Source organism: Ornithorhynchus anatinus, chromosome X5 (assembly GCF_004115215.2).
Source record: "Ornithorhynchus anatinus isolate Pmale09 chromosome X5, mOrnAna1.pri.v4, whole genome shotgun sequence".
In the NCBI taxonomy this organism is placed as follows: Eukaryota; Metazoa; Chordata; class Mammalia; order Monotremata; family Ornithorhynchidae; genus Ornithorhynchus; species Ornithorhynchus anatinus.
In genome coordinates, this window is record NC_041753.1 from 4,495,417 (window position 1) to 4,507,798 (window position 12,382).

The window sequence follows — 12,382 nt, forward strand, 5'->3', positions numbered from 1 at the left end:
CGAAGTCACACAGCTGACGAGTGACGGAGCGGGGATTAGAACCCGTGCCCTCTGACGCCTAAACCCGGGCTCTTTCCACTGAGCCACGCTGCAGAGGCAGCCTGGCTTCCGGGGTCACGGGTTCTAATCCCGGCTCCGCCACTTGTCAGACGGGTGACTTTGGGCAGGTCACTTCACTTCTCTGGGCCTCAGTTCCCTCGTCTGTAAAATGGGGATTCCATACCTGTTCTCTCTCCTTCCTGGAGTGTGAAGGCCTGTGAGCTCGATTTGGGCAGGAAATGTGTCTGCTGTTGTGCCGTCCTCTTCCGAGCGCTCAGTACGGTGCTTTGCACGCAGTGAGCGCTCAATAAATAGGCCCGACAATGAATGTGGGACCCGCTTCTCCTGTATCTAGCCCAGCGCTTAGAAAATGCTTCATATTTACCACACGCTGAGAAGCAGCGTGGCTCAGTGGAAAGAGCACGGGCTTTGGAGTCAGGGCTCATGAGTTCGAATCCCGGCTCTGCCACTCGTCGGCTGGGTGACTGTGGGCGAGTCACTTCACTTCTCCGGGCCTCGGTTCCCTCATCTGTAAAATGGGGATGAAGACCGTGAGCCCCACGTGGGACGACCCGATTCCCCTATGTCTACCCCAGCGCTTAGAACGGTGCTCGGCACATAGGAAGCGCTTAACAGATACCAACATTATTATTATTATTACAGTTATTACTATTATTGTTATCAGAGCCTGGGACCGGTAGCCCGAAGGACCTGGGTTCCAATCCCGGCTCTTCCGCTTGTCTGCTGTGTGACCTTGGGCAGGTCTTTTCGTTCTCCTTGCCTCAGCTCTCAGCTGGGAAATGGGGATGGAGACGGCGAACCCCATGTGGGACGGGGACTGCGTCCAACCCGATTTGTTTGTATCCACCCCGGCGCTTAGTACCATGTCTGTTCTCCCTCCCGCTTACGCCGGTGAACCCTTTTCCTTATGGTATTTATAAAGCGCTTACTAGACTCTCTAAACTATACTATGCTCTGCCACTTGTCAGCTGGGTGACTACGGGCAGGTCACTTCACTTCTCTGGGCCTCAGTGACCTCATCTGTCAAATGGGGATGAAGACTGTGAGCCCCACGTGGGACAACCCGATGACCCTGGATCTCCCCCAGCTCTTAGAACAGTGCTCTGCACCTAGTGAGCGCTTAACAAATACCAACATCATACGCCAGGCCCTGTACTGACCGCTCCGGAACACAGGCTAATCAGGTTGGACAAGGTCCCTGCCCCATCAGCGGCGCCCAGGAGGAAGGAGAACAGGTATTGAGTCTTCCTTTTACAGATGAGGAAAGTTCATTCATTCAAGAGTATTTATCGAGCGCTTACTATGTGCAGGGCACCGTACTGAGCGCTTGGAATGGACAATTTGGCAACAGATAGAGACGATCCCCGCCCAGTGACGGGCTCACGGTCTAAGCGGGGGAGACGGACGGACAAAAACAAGATGACGAGACAGTGAGGCACAGAGAAGTGACTTGCCCAAGGTCACCCAGCTGGAAAGCGGCAGAACCGGCATCAGAACCCGGGTCCTCTGACTCCAGGCCCGAGCTCTTTCCACCGCTTCCCGCCTACGTCCGCAGCCTTACGTTCGGCCATTTCTCCGTCTGCGATTTATTTTCATGTCCGCCTCCCCCCTCTAAACCATAAACTCAACGTGGGCAGGGAATGTGTATCTTCATCGTTGGGTCGGACGCTCCCCAGTGCTCAGTACAGTGTTCCGCATACAGTAGGCGCTCGATAGACCTTGAGCTTGTTGGGGGGGGGGGGGGGGATGTGTCTCTTTAGAGAAGCAGCGGGGCTCAGTGGAAAGAGCCCGGGCTGGGGAGTCGGAGGTCACGGGTTCTAATCCCGGCTCCGCCACCTGTCGGCTGGGTGACTTGGGGCGAGTCGCTTCATTTCTCTGGGCCTCAGTGACCTCATCTGTCAAATGGGGATTAAGACTGGGAGCCCCACGGGGGACAAGCCTGGTGACCTCGTTTGCCCCCCCCCCCCCCCCCCCCAGCGCTTAGAACGGTGCGGCACATGGCGCTTAACCGACGGCATCCTTCTTCTTCTTATTTATTGTGGGCCTAGATTCTCCCAAGGGCTCAGCACAGTGTCCTGCGCACAGTAGCGCCGAATCGACACGATCGAACGAACACGGCTGGTTCAGCCGGGCCGCCGGTGGCGGCCGGGGCCTCCCGTCTTCCTCTTCGCCTCCGCCCCGGCGGCGGGCGCGGGGCGGGGTCCGGGGCCGAGGGGGCGCCGGGGGCTCGGGGCCGAGCCGGCGGGCGGGAAGTGGGCCGCTCCTGCCTGAGTCACCCCCGCTCCTCGCCTGCCTGGGATCCCCGAGTCGTGACGGGCCCGGGACGGGGCGTGACGGGGCCCCGCTTCGCCCCGGAGGATTTAACCCGCTAAGCGGCCCGGCCTAGCGGGGAGAGCCCCGGGCGATCCCCTCTCCGGCCGGTGCCCGCCGCGAGGCCTAGGCCGGAAGGTGGCGAAACGCGGCCCGCGAGCCCGGGGGCCGCGGGTTCCGACCCCGGCTCGGCTGCCGGGTGACCTCGGGCGAGTCGCTCCTCCGGGCCTCGGTTCCCTCGTCCGTAAAACGGGGATGGGTCCAACCTCATGAACCCGCATCTACCCCTACGCTCACTACGGCGCCTGGCACACAGTAGACACTGAAATACCCCAGTTCACTTCTCCGAGCCTCTCTCCCCTCCACTGTCAGGTGGGGATTCGGTCCCTGTTTTCCCTCCCGCTTAGATCAGGGAATCTCTTTTTATTTTTAACGGTATTTATTAAGCGCTTACTGCGTACCAGGCACCGTACTAAGCGGCGGGGGGGAATGCAAGCTCGGCAGGCCGGACGCGGTCCCCGTCCCCCGTGGGGCTCTCCGACCTCGTCCCCCTTTTCCGGATGAGGGAACCGGGGCCCAGAGAAGCGAAGCGACTGGCCCGGCAGGCAAGCGGCGGAGCCGGGACGAGAACCCGGGTCCTTCTGATTCCCAGGCCCCGTGCTCTACGCGCTAAGGCACGCTGCTTCATGTGGGACGGGGACCGGGTCCGATCTCTTAATAACTAACGACGATAATTACGGCATCGGTTAAGGGCTTACTACGTACCAGACACACTGTACGCCGGGGGGGGGATACCAGCAAATCGGGTCGGACACGGTCCCCGTCCCGCGTGGGGCTCACGGTCCTAATCCCCATTTTCCAGAGGAGGTCGCTCGCACGGAGGAGTGACGTGACTCGCCCAAGGTCACGCGGCAGATGAGCGGCGGAGCCGGGATTAGAACCCGGGCCCTTCCGACTCCCAGGGCCGGGCGCCTTCCCGTGACGCAACGCTGCTTCTCGCTCCCGTCCGTCTTCGTAATCCGTTTATTTATCTCGATGTCCGCCTCCCCTTCTGGACCGTCAGCTCACCGTGGGCAGGAAGCTCGTCTCCCGACTCTGCTCTGCCGGCCCCTCCCGAGCGTGCGGTACACGGTGAGCGCTCAACAAATAGGACTGACCGACACGGTGTACCGGACCCCCCCGGGCACTTGACACGGTGCTCGGCAGACAGCGAGCGCTCAATAATTACGCTCGATCAGCATGGCGTCGTGGAGAGAGCACGGGCCCGGGCGTCGGCAGGTCCTGGGTTCTAAGGAGCCGGGCAGGGACGCCCGCCCGGGCCTCTTACGCTCAATCGATCAATCGATGGTATTTATCGATCGATCCGTCGTGATTCCTGAGCACTTAATACGTGCCCAGCGCTGTACTGAGGGCTTGGGAGGGTAACAATAATAATAATAATGATGTTGGTATCCGTTAAGCGCTTACTCTGTGCAGAGCGCCGTTCTGAGCGCTGGGTGTAGACACAGGGGAATCAGGTCGTCCCACGTAGGGCTCACAGTCTTCATCCCCATTCTCCAGATGAGGGAACTGAGGCTCAGAGAAGTGAAGTGACTTGCCCGCGGTCACACAGCCGACGAGTGCCAGAGCCGGGATTCGAACCCGTGACCTCTGACTCCCAAGCCCGGGCTCTTTCCACTGAGCCACACTGACAATACCACAGAATTAGCCCTCGCGTCCCCTGCCCCTAACACGCTGAGCTCTTACTCTGTGCCGAGCACTGTATTCAGAGCGAGGGAGGGCTGAAGCGGCGAGGCTCGGCGGCAAGAGCCCGGGTTTGGGAGTCAGAGGCGGTGGGTTCTAATCCCGCCTCCGCCACCTGTCCGCTGGGTGACTCTGGCTCACTCCGCTTCTCTGGGCCTCAGTGGCCTCATCTGGAAGATGGGGACGAAGAGCGGGAGCCCCACGGGGGACGAGCCTGATAGCCTCGTGCTTATCCCGGCGCTTCGAACGGCGCTCGGCACATAGTAGGCGCTTAACAAATACCAGCGTTATTTTTATTATGAATTAGCAGTCACGTCCTCCGCCCATAACAAGGCGACTCCACCTAATCCCCCCGAGAGCGGAGGGAGCGTTTCGGGGCGGAACCGGGGGAGTCCCCGGGGCTGACGGGGAGGCAACGCGGCCCGGTGGGTAGAGCACCGGCCCGGGAGTCGGACGAACCCGAGTCCCCCCCGTCGCCGCCCCCCCCCCCCCCGTACCTCGGTTCCCTCCTCTGCACAGCTGGGCTGTCAGCTCGCTGTGGGCAGGGAATGTGGACCTCCCCCAAGCGCTGGGTACGGAGTCGGCACACGGTAAGCGCTCAATAAATACGACTGACTGGGCGAATGAACGACTAAAATGGGAATTAAGACACCGAGCCCCTTGTGGGCCACTTACACCGCGAGGCCTGTGCGGGCCCGGGACCGTATCTGACCTAATGGGCTTGGATCTACCCCAGCGCTTAGAACAGTGTTTGATACGTAGGCAGCGCTTAACGAACGCCACTAAAAGAAAAAATAATGGACCGTGTCCAGCTTAATTAGCTCGCATCTACCCCGGCGCTTCGAACAGGGTTTGATACGTAGGAAGCGCCTGACGGATACCATTTAAAAAAAAATAATGGACCGTGTCCTACTTAATCAGCCCGTATCTACCCCGGCGCTCAGAACAGTGTTTGATACGTAGTAAGCGCCTGACGGATACCATTCCAAAAAATAATAATGGACCGTGTCCTACTTAATTAGCTCGTATCTACCCCGGCGCTCAGAACAGCGTTTGATACACAGTAAGCGCTTAACGAATGCCTTTTTTAAAAGAAAAATGGACCGTGTCCTACTTAATTAGCTTGTATCTACCCCGGCGCTTAGAACAGTGTTTGATACACAGTAAGCGCTTAATGAATTCCATTTACAAAAAAATGGACCGTGTCCTACTTAATTGGCTTGTATCTACTCCAGTGCTTAGAACGGTGTTCGATACACGGTAAGCGCTTAACGCCTACCGTTTAAAAAAAAAAAATAATGGGCTGTGTCCTACTTAATTAGCGCGTATCTACCCCGGCGTTTAGAACAGCGTTTGATACACAGTAGGTGCCTAATGACTCCCGAACGACGACTGTGTCCGGCTTAAATCGCTTCTGTCGACCCCGGCGCTTAGGTCAGTGCCCGGCCCATAGTAAGTGCACGACGGATCCCGTTTAAAGACAACAACAAGGGGACCCGGGTTCTAACCCCGGCTCCGCCACCTGGCCGCCGAGTGACCTCGGGCAAGTCACGTCGCTCCTCCGCGCCTCAGTGCCCTCCTCCGCGAAACGGGGCTTGAGACGGCGAGGCCCCACGTGAGACGGGGACCGCGCCGACCCGATCGGCTTGGACCCGATGTCCGGGAGGTAGCAAGCGCTTCGCGAATACCACCGACGAAGGGGAGGGAGCGACGGGGCTGAGTCACCGGGCCCGGGTCTCCCAGCCTCCGCCCTCCCTGCTGGGGGATTTAACCCGTTAGGCTGGCCGGGAGGGAGGCCGCGGCGGGCGCAGGTGGCCGAACCGGTCCGGCCGAGGCTCGGGGCTCTGGAGACGGAGCGGGCGGAAGGTTCGTCGGTTACCGGCGACTCCCCGCAAGCCTTCGTTGCCGAGCTGCCTCTGTCCGCCTTCCCTGGGTCCAGCCTGGGGTCAGGGGGGGTCAACCCATTCAAGCAGCGCTTGGCACGCAGTAAGCGCTTAACCACCGCCGTCGTCGTTCTTACTGTTCCCTTGTGCTTCTCCGGCGCCCGCTGGGTGCGCGGCACTGGGCTGAACGCTCGGGGGAGGTCAGCAGAAGAATGAACGGACACGTTCCTCGCCCACGTTCGTTCTCTTCGTCGGTTGTGTTGTACTTATCGTGCGCTGACGGCGTGCAGGGCGCTGGACCGAACGGTCGGGGAAGGAAAACAGAACGATAAACGGACGCGATCCCCGCCCGCGTCCGTCCACCCGTTCATTCGGTGTATCTTTTGCGTGCTTAGCGCGCGCGGGGCACCGTACCGGGCCCTCCCTCCTCACATCCGCCAAACTAGCTCCCGTCCCCTCTTCAAATCCCTACCGAGAGGTCACCTCCTCCAGGAGGCCTTCCCGGGCCGTGCCCTCCCTTTCCCTCTGCCCCTCCTCCCTCCCTCGTTCCCCCATCCCCTCCCCACGGCACTCGTCTAGGTGCGTTTCTATCGTCCACGACTCTATCGGTTTTATATTCATTCATTCGCTAGTATTTACTGAGCGCTTGCTATGTGCGGAGCACTGTACTAAGCGCTTGGAATGGACAAATCGGCAACAGACAGAGACAGTAAATGATGCGCCTACATCCATAATTCTATTTCTTCTGACCGTACGGGTGCCTGGCTACTTGTTCTGTTCTCGTTCGAGACCGCGAGCCCGCCGTTGGGTAGGGACGGTCTCTATCCCTTGCCGCGCTGTACCTTCCAAGCGCTTAGCACAGCGTTCTGCACCCAGCAAGCGCTCCAGAGGTGCGATCGGACGAACGAATGAGATGAGAGGCCCATATGACCATAAACAGACACCCCCCCCCCGCCCACAGTGAGCCCGGCGGTCGAGAGGAGCCTCCCCGGGGCGGAATGGGGAGGAAGTTTAAGTCAGGAGAGGGAGAGGCAGACAGGGAGAGGCCTCAGCCGGCGGTCAGCAGGCCGCCACCTGACTTCTCTTCTCTCGCCGCGGGCACCAACCGGGCTCCCCCACGCCCGAAGGACGGTCTCCGGGTCCCGACCCGCTGGGGGAAGTGACGGTCGCCCTCGGCGACGGGCACAGACGACAACCCTGGAGCCGGTCCCCCCACCGGGTCGGCGCCCAGGGGTCGGCCGGGCGGGAGAAGGGCCGGGCGACCGCGGGGGTGGGCGCGGACGGACGGCCCCGAGAGGCCGGGCTGGGGGGGGGGGGGGCCTCCCCGAGCCCCGGCAGGCCGGAGGGTGAGTTATCGGTCAGCGATTGTGGACGACAGCACCTGACCCGGCTTGGCCCTGCAACCCCTGGAGTTAATCACGGGCGGGTACGAGCCCCGCCCCATCCCGATCATCCCGATCCCCACGCGGGCGGGCCGGGGAGCCGGCGGGGGTTCGGTCCGAGCAGGGTCCCGGGGGGGCGGGGGAGTAACCCGGTTTAGCGGGTAGAGCCCGGGCCTGGGAGTCGGAAGGCTCCGCTTCTCATCTGCCGGGTGACCTGGGGCGGGTCGCTTCACTTCTCCGGGCCTCGGTTTCCCCCGTCTGTCAAATGGGGGTGAAGACTGAGAGCCCCATGCGGGCCCGGGTCCCACCCCCGTTCCCGCGTGTCTACCCCGGTGCTCCGCACGGTGCCTGGCGCAGAGCGAGCACTTAAATATCACAGTTATCGGTATCACGAGAGGCGCCGCGTCTCATTCATTCCTTCGACGGTATCAACTGAGCGCTTCCTGCGTGCCGGGCGCCGTCCCGAGCGCTTGGGAGAGGACCACAGAAAAATAAACAGACGCGATCGCCCACAACCCTCCGCTCAAGGCGTGATTCTTGGGCACGATCTCCTCTGGGGAGACCGGAGGGAGGAGGCCGACGAAAGCCGCTCCCTTTATTCATCCCCCCCCCCCCCCCCCCCGTCCCAGCACGTCCGCCCGTCTCTGTCGTGGGTTTGTTTCTATTAGCTCGGGACAGTGCTTAGCGCTCAGAACTCAGCTCTTAGAACGGTGCTCGGCACACAGTAAGCGCCTAACCGACACTCCGATTATTTATCGACGTCCGTCTCCCCCGCTAGACTGTCGGCTCCTCGTAGGCCGGGAAGGAGCCCGTTTGTCGTGCTGTCCTCTCCCCAGCGCTGAGGACGGTGCCCCGCACGCGGTAAGCGCTCAATAAATACGATCGAATGAATGCCCACGGTCGGCGCTCAATAAAGACGATGGAACGGGCGAACGGAAGGTGGTAAGAACGGCAGGTCGGGGAGCGTTCCGGTTTCGGAAAAGCCGCGGGCCTCGAGCGGAGCCTTCCGGCGATCACGCGTGATCGAGCGGAGCTATTTCTGACGGCGTCGCCGCACCCGGGAGCCGGGCCTGACGCCGAGGGCCCGGCTCTTCCTCCTCCTCCTCCTCTTCCTCTGCCCCGCCCACGGGGGCCCCGGCCGCTCCCCGGGGTCCCCCCCTCCCCGGGAAGGGCGAGGCCGGGACTCGGCTTGTCTCCGGCAGCTCTTGTGAAACTTTTCTGAGAGGACCTCCCCCCGACCCCGTCCGCCGCCTGCTCCTCTCGGCTCCCGCGGGCCCGATCCTCCCGCCTCCGTCCTCCCTCCCAATCCCCCGATCCCGCTCTTCCCGGCCCCGTCCTCCCTGTCCTGCTCCTCCGGGCCCTGTCCTCCCACGCCCGTACTCCTCGTCCTGCTCTTCCCGGCCCCGTCTTCCCTGTCCTGCTCCTCTGGGCCCCGTCCTCCCGGGCCCCACCCTCCCAACCCCGCTCCTCCTGGACCCGTCCCTCCAGCCCCGTCCTCCCGATCCTCCCTCCCGGATCCGTCCTCCCTGCCCCGATCCTCCCGCTCCGTCTTTCCCAACCCCACTCTTCCTGGGGCCCGTCTCCCGACCCCCCACATCCGTCCTCCCAACGCTGCTCCCTCCCGGCCCCGTCCATCCGGCCCCGTCCACCCAGCCTTCCCTTCCCAGACCCGTCCTCCCCGCCCTGATCTTTCCGGCCCCGTCCTCCGGTCCGCTCTTTGCTGGCCTTGTGCTCCCGCTCTGCTCCCCCCATCCGTCCTCCCTTCCCCGATCTGCCGGACCCCCTCTCCAGGCCGTCCTCCTAGCCTGCTCCTCCTGGTCCCGTCCCCCTCCCCGGGCCCCCGTCCTCCCAACCCCGCTCCTCCCACCCTCTCCGGCCCGTCTCCCCGGTCCTACTCCCCCAGACCTTGTCCCTCTCCGTCACCGTCTCCGGCCCCGATCGTCCGGGCCCGCTCCTCCCGACGCGACCTCTCCCGGGCCCCGTGATTTCGGACACCGGATCGATCGACGCTGTCGGCTCCCCCCCCCCCCCCCCCCGCCTTCGCCGCTCTCCCACCGGAGCCAGCCCTCGCACTTTGCAGTCCTCTGGTGGCCACCTTCCCGCCGGCCCCCCGGCTCGACCGTCTCGCCGCGGCCTCTCGTCCGCGTCCCGCCCCTGCCTCCTCGAATCCGAGCGGACAATTCCCCTCCTTCACCTTCAAAGCCTCCTTGAAGGCCCCCCTCCTCCAAGAGGCCTTCCCTGACCGAGCCCTCCTCTCCCCAACCCCGTCCCTCGCGTGTCGCCTACACGCTTCTCGGATCTGTCCCCTTTAAGCATTTGAGAATCACTCCCCCCTCAACCCCAGAGCGTCTAGACCGTCGACTCCTTGCACCGGCCTCTCCTGACTATCGGGTCCGGTGTTCCCTCTGCACGATAAGTGCTCGACAGATATCACTCACTAATGGGTCGATGAACGGATCTCGGGCCTCCGTAGCGGCGACCCTCGACCCTGGCAGGAGAGTTGCGTTTCCTTCCGCCCCCCCCCCCCCCAACCCCCGGGAAACCCAAACCTCCACCGACTTGTCTTGGCTGAGGCCGGGCTTCCCGCCCACTCCCACGCTTGTCTTGGTTAAAGACCCGGAGCCCCCACAGAGGCCCCCCATCCTTTGCGGGAGGGAGGCGGGGGAAACCGACTTTTCTGAGGTGCGGGGTGGGTGGGGGAGAAGGGCGGGGGAAAGCAGGGGTGCTTGGGACTCCTGGTTTCCATTCCTTCCCTCCTCATCCCCTCTCCCCTTCACACGCCGCTCAGCAAGAGAGGAAGCCCCCCTTCTGGGCTTTAGCTGCGGGGTCCTCTTGCCCCCCCACCCCCCCCCCACCCACCGACCTCCACGACCCCCTCGCGGGGAAAGCGGAGGGAAAGCGTGTGTCCGAACGTGCGGCCTCCGTCACTCACCTCTCTGGGCCTCAGTTTCCCTCCCCTGTGAAGCCAGTCGGCCCCCCCCGCAGGACAAACCTGACCCACCTGCCTTCACCCAGCGCTCAGTCCAGTGCGTGGCACACGCAAGCACTTAAATAGCATAAAAAACAGGAACGGGAGGAGGTCTTCCGGACGAACCGCTACCTTGCTGTACAGTCTCTCGTCCCGTCCCGACTGATCACTGCGGCCTTCTTTCTGACCTCCCCGACCTCCGTCTCTCCCCGCCTCGGTCTACACTCGCTCCGCCGCCGGATCCTCTTTCGCCAGAGAGGCTCTGGGCACGTCACTCCCCTCCTCGAAACCTCCAGGGGTTGCCCGTCGAACCTTCACGTGAAGCAAAAACTCCTCGCTCTCGGCTTCAAAGCCGTCAGCCCTCGCCCCGTCCCACCTCACCTCCTTCTCCACCCGGGCCCGCACGCTCCGCTCCTCTGCCGTCACGCACCTCACCGGGCCTCGCTCTCGCCTGTCCCGCCGCCGACCCCCGTCCCGTCCCCCTCCGCCCGGAACGCCTTCCCCTCACATCTGCCAAACTCCGCCCTCTTCCCCCCTTCAAGGCCCTACTGAGAGGTCACCTCCTCCGGGAGGCCTTCCCGGACCGAGCCCCGCTTTCCCTCCGCTCCTCTTCCCTTCCCCATCGCCCCGACCCCCTCCCTCTGCTCTACGTCCTTCCCCGCCACAGAGCGCTTGTGTACACTTGTACGCATTTATGACGCTATTTTACTCATGACGTTTATATGTCTATAATTTCCTATATTTTTGATGCTATTGACGCCTGTCTACTTGTTTTGTTGCCTGTCTCCCCCTTCTTGACTGTGAGCCGTTGTTAGGTAGGGACTGTGTCTGGTCGCCGAACTGTACTTTCCAAGCGCTCAGCGCACATTAAGCGCTCAATAAATGACTGAATGAGTGAATGAATGAATGAATGACCGCGCCGGACCCTGCGGCCTGGCGCCCCCTTGTGGCGGAACCACGAAACGACTACCCCCTGCTCCACTCGTGCTTTTTTTGTTATTTATTGAGCGCTTACTCTGCGCTGAGCACTGTAGTGAACGCTTTGAGAGAGGACAACGTAACAAGAGACCCACCCCCTGCGGCCAACAACAAGCTTACAGTCCCGAGGAGACGTTCAAGCACTTACTACGTGCCCCCCTACGCGCAGCGGTGGACGGACCCGGTCCGCGTCCCACTGTTGGGGGCGGGGGGGGGGGGGGGGGGGGGGGGGGTTGTCGGTCCTCACCCCCACTTGACAGACGAAGAAACTGAGGCAACAGAGAGAGGAAGCGGCCTCCTGCCGGAGAGAGCCGGGAGGACCTGGGTTCTCATCCCCGCCCGGGGCCGTGGGCAGGTCACTTCACTCGTCGGGGCCTCGGTTCCCTCGTCTGAAGGAATGGGGATGAAGACTGGAGCCCCCACGCGGGGACGGGATCTTGTAGCCACCCCGGCGCTCAGTACAGCGGCTGGCACGTAGGCAAGCGCTTTAACACGTGGCTCGGTGGAAAAGAGCCCGGCTCGGGGGTCCGAGGTCACGGGTCGAAATCCCGCCGGGCACTCGTCAGGCCGGGCGACCGCGACGAGTCGCTTCACTTCTCTGTGCCGCAGTCCCCTCATCCGTTAAAATGGGGGATGAAGATCGGAGCCTCACGTGGGACAACCTGATGACCCCGTCATCTCCCCCGGCGCTTGAACGCGCTCCGCACGGAGTAAGCGCTTAAAACCAACACCATCAACGGACACGGACCGCCGTCTGGACGCCGGCGGGGCCACCGACCCCCCGACCCGGCCGCCGAGCCGGGGTCCCCAGCCCCGCCCTCCGCCAAGACGCCACGTGCTCCTTAGAAAATAGCGTTTATTCTTCGGCGTCTCCCCCCGCCCCCGGGCCTCTTTTAACACAAAAATCGGGGCCCGGGGGGAGCGCTTTAAATCACAGACGTAGAAAGGGAAAACCCCGACGGTCAACGGTCCCACCACCGGAGAGGGATCTCGGCCGGCCGCCCGGGGGCCGTGTCGCCGCTCGGCCGACCCCTCTCCCGCCGCGGGGCCCACGGGGG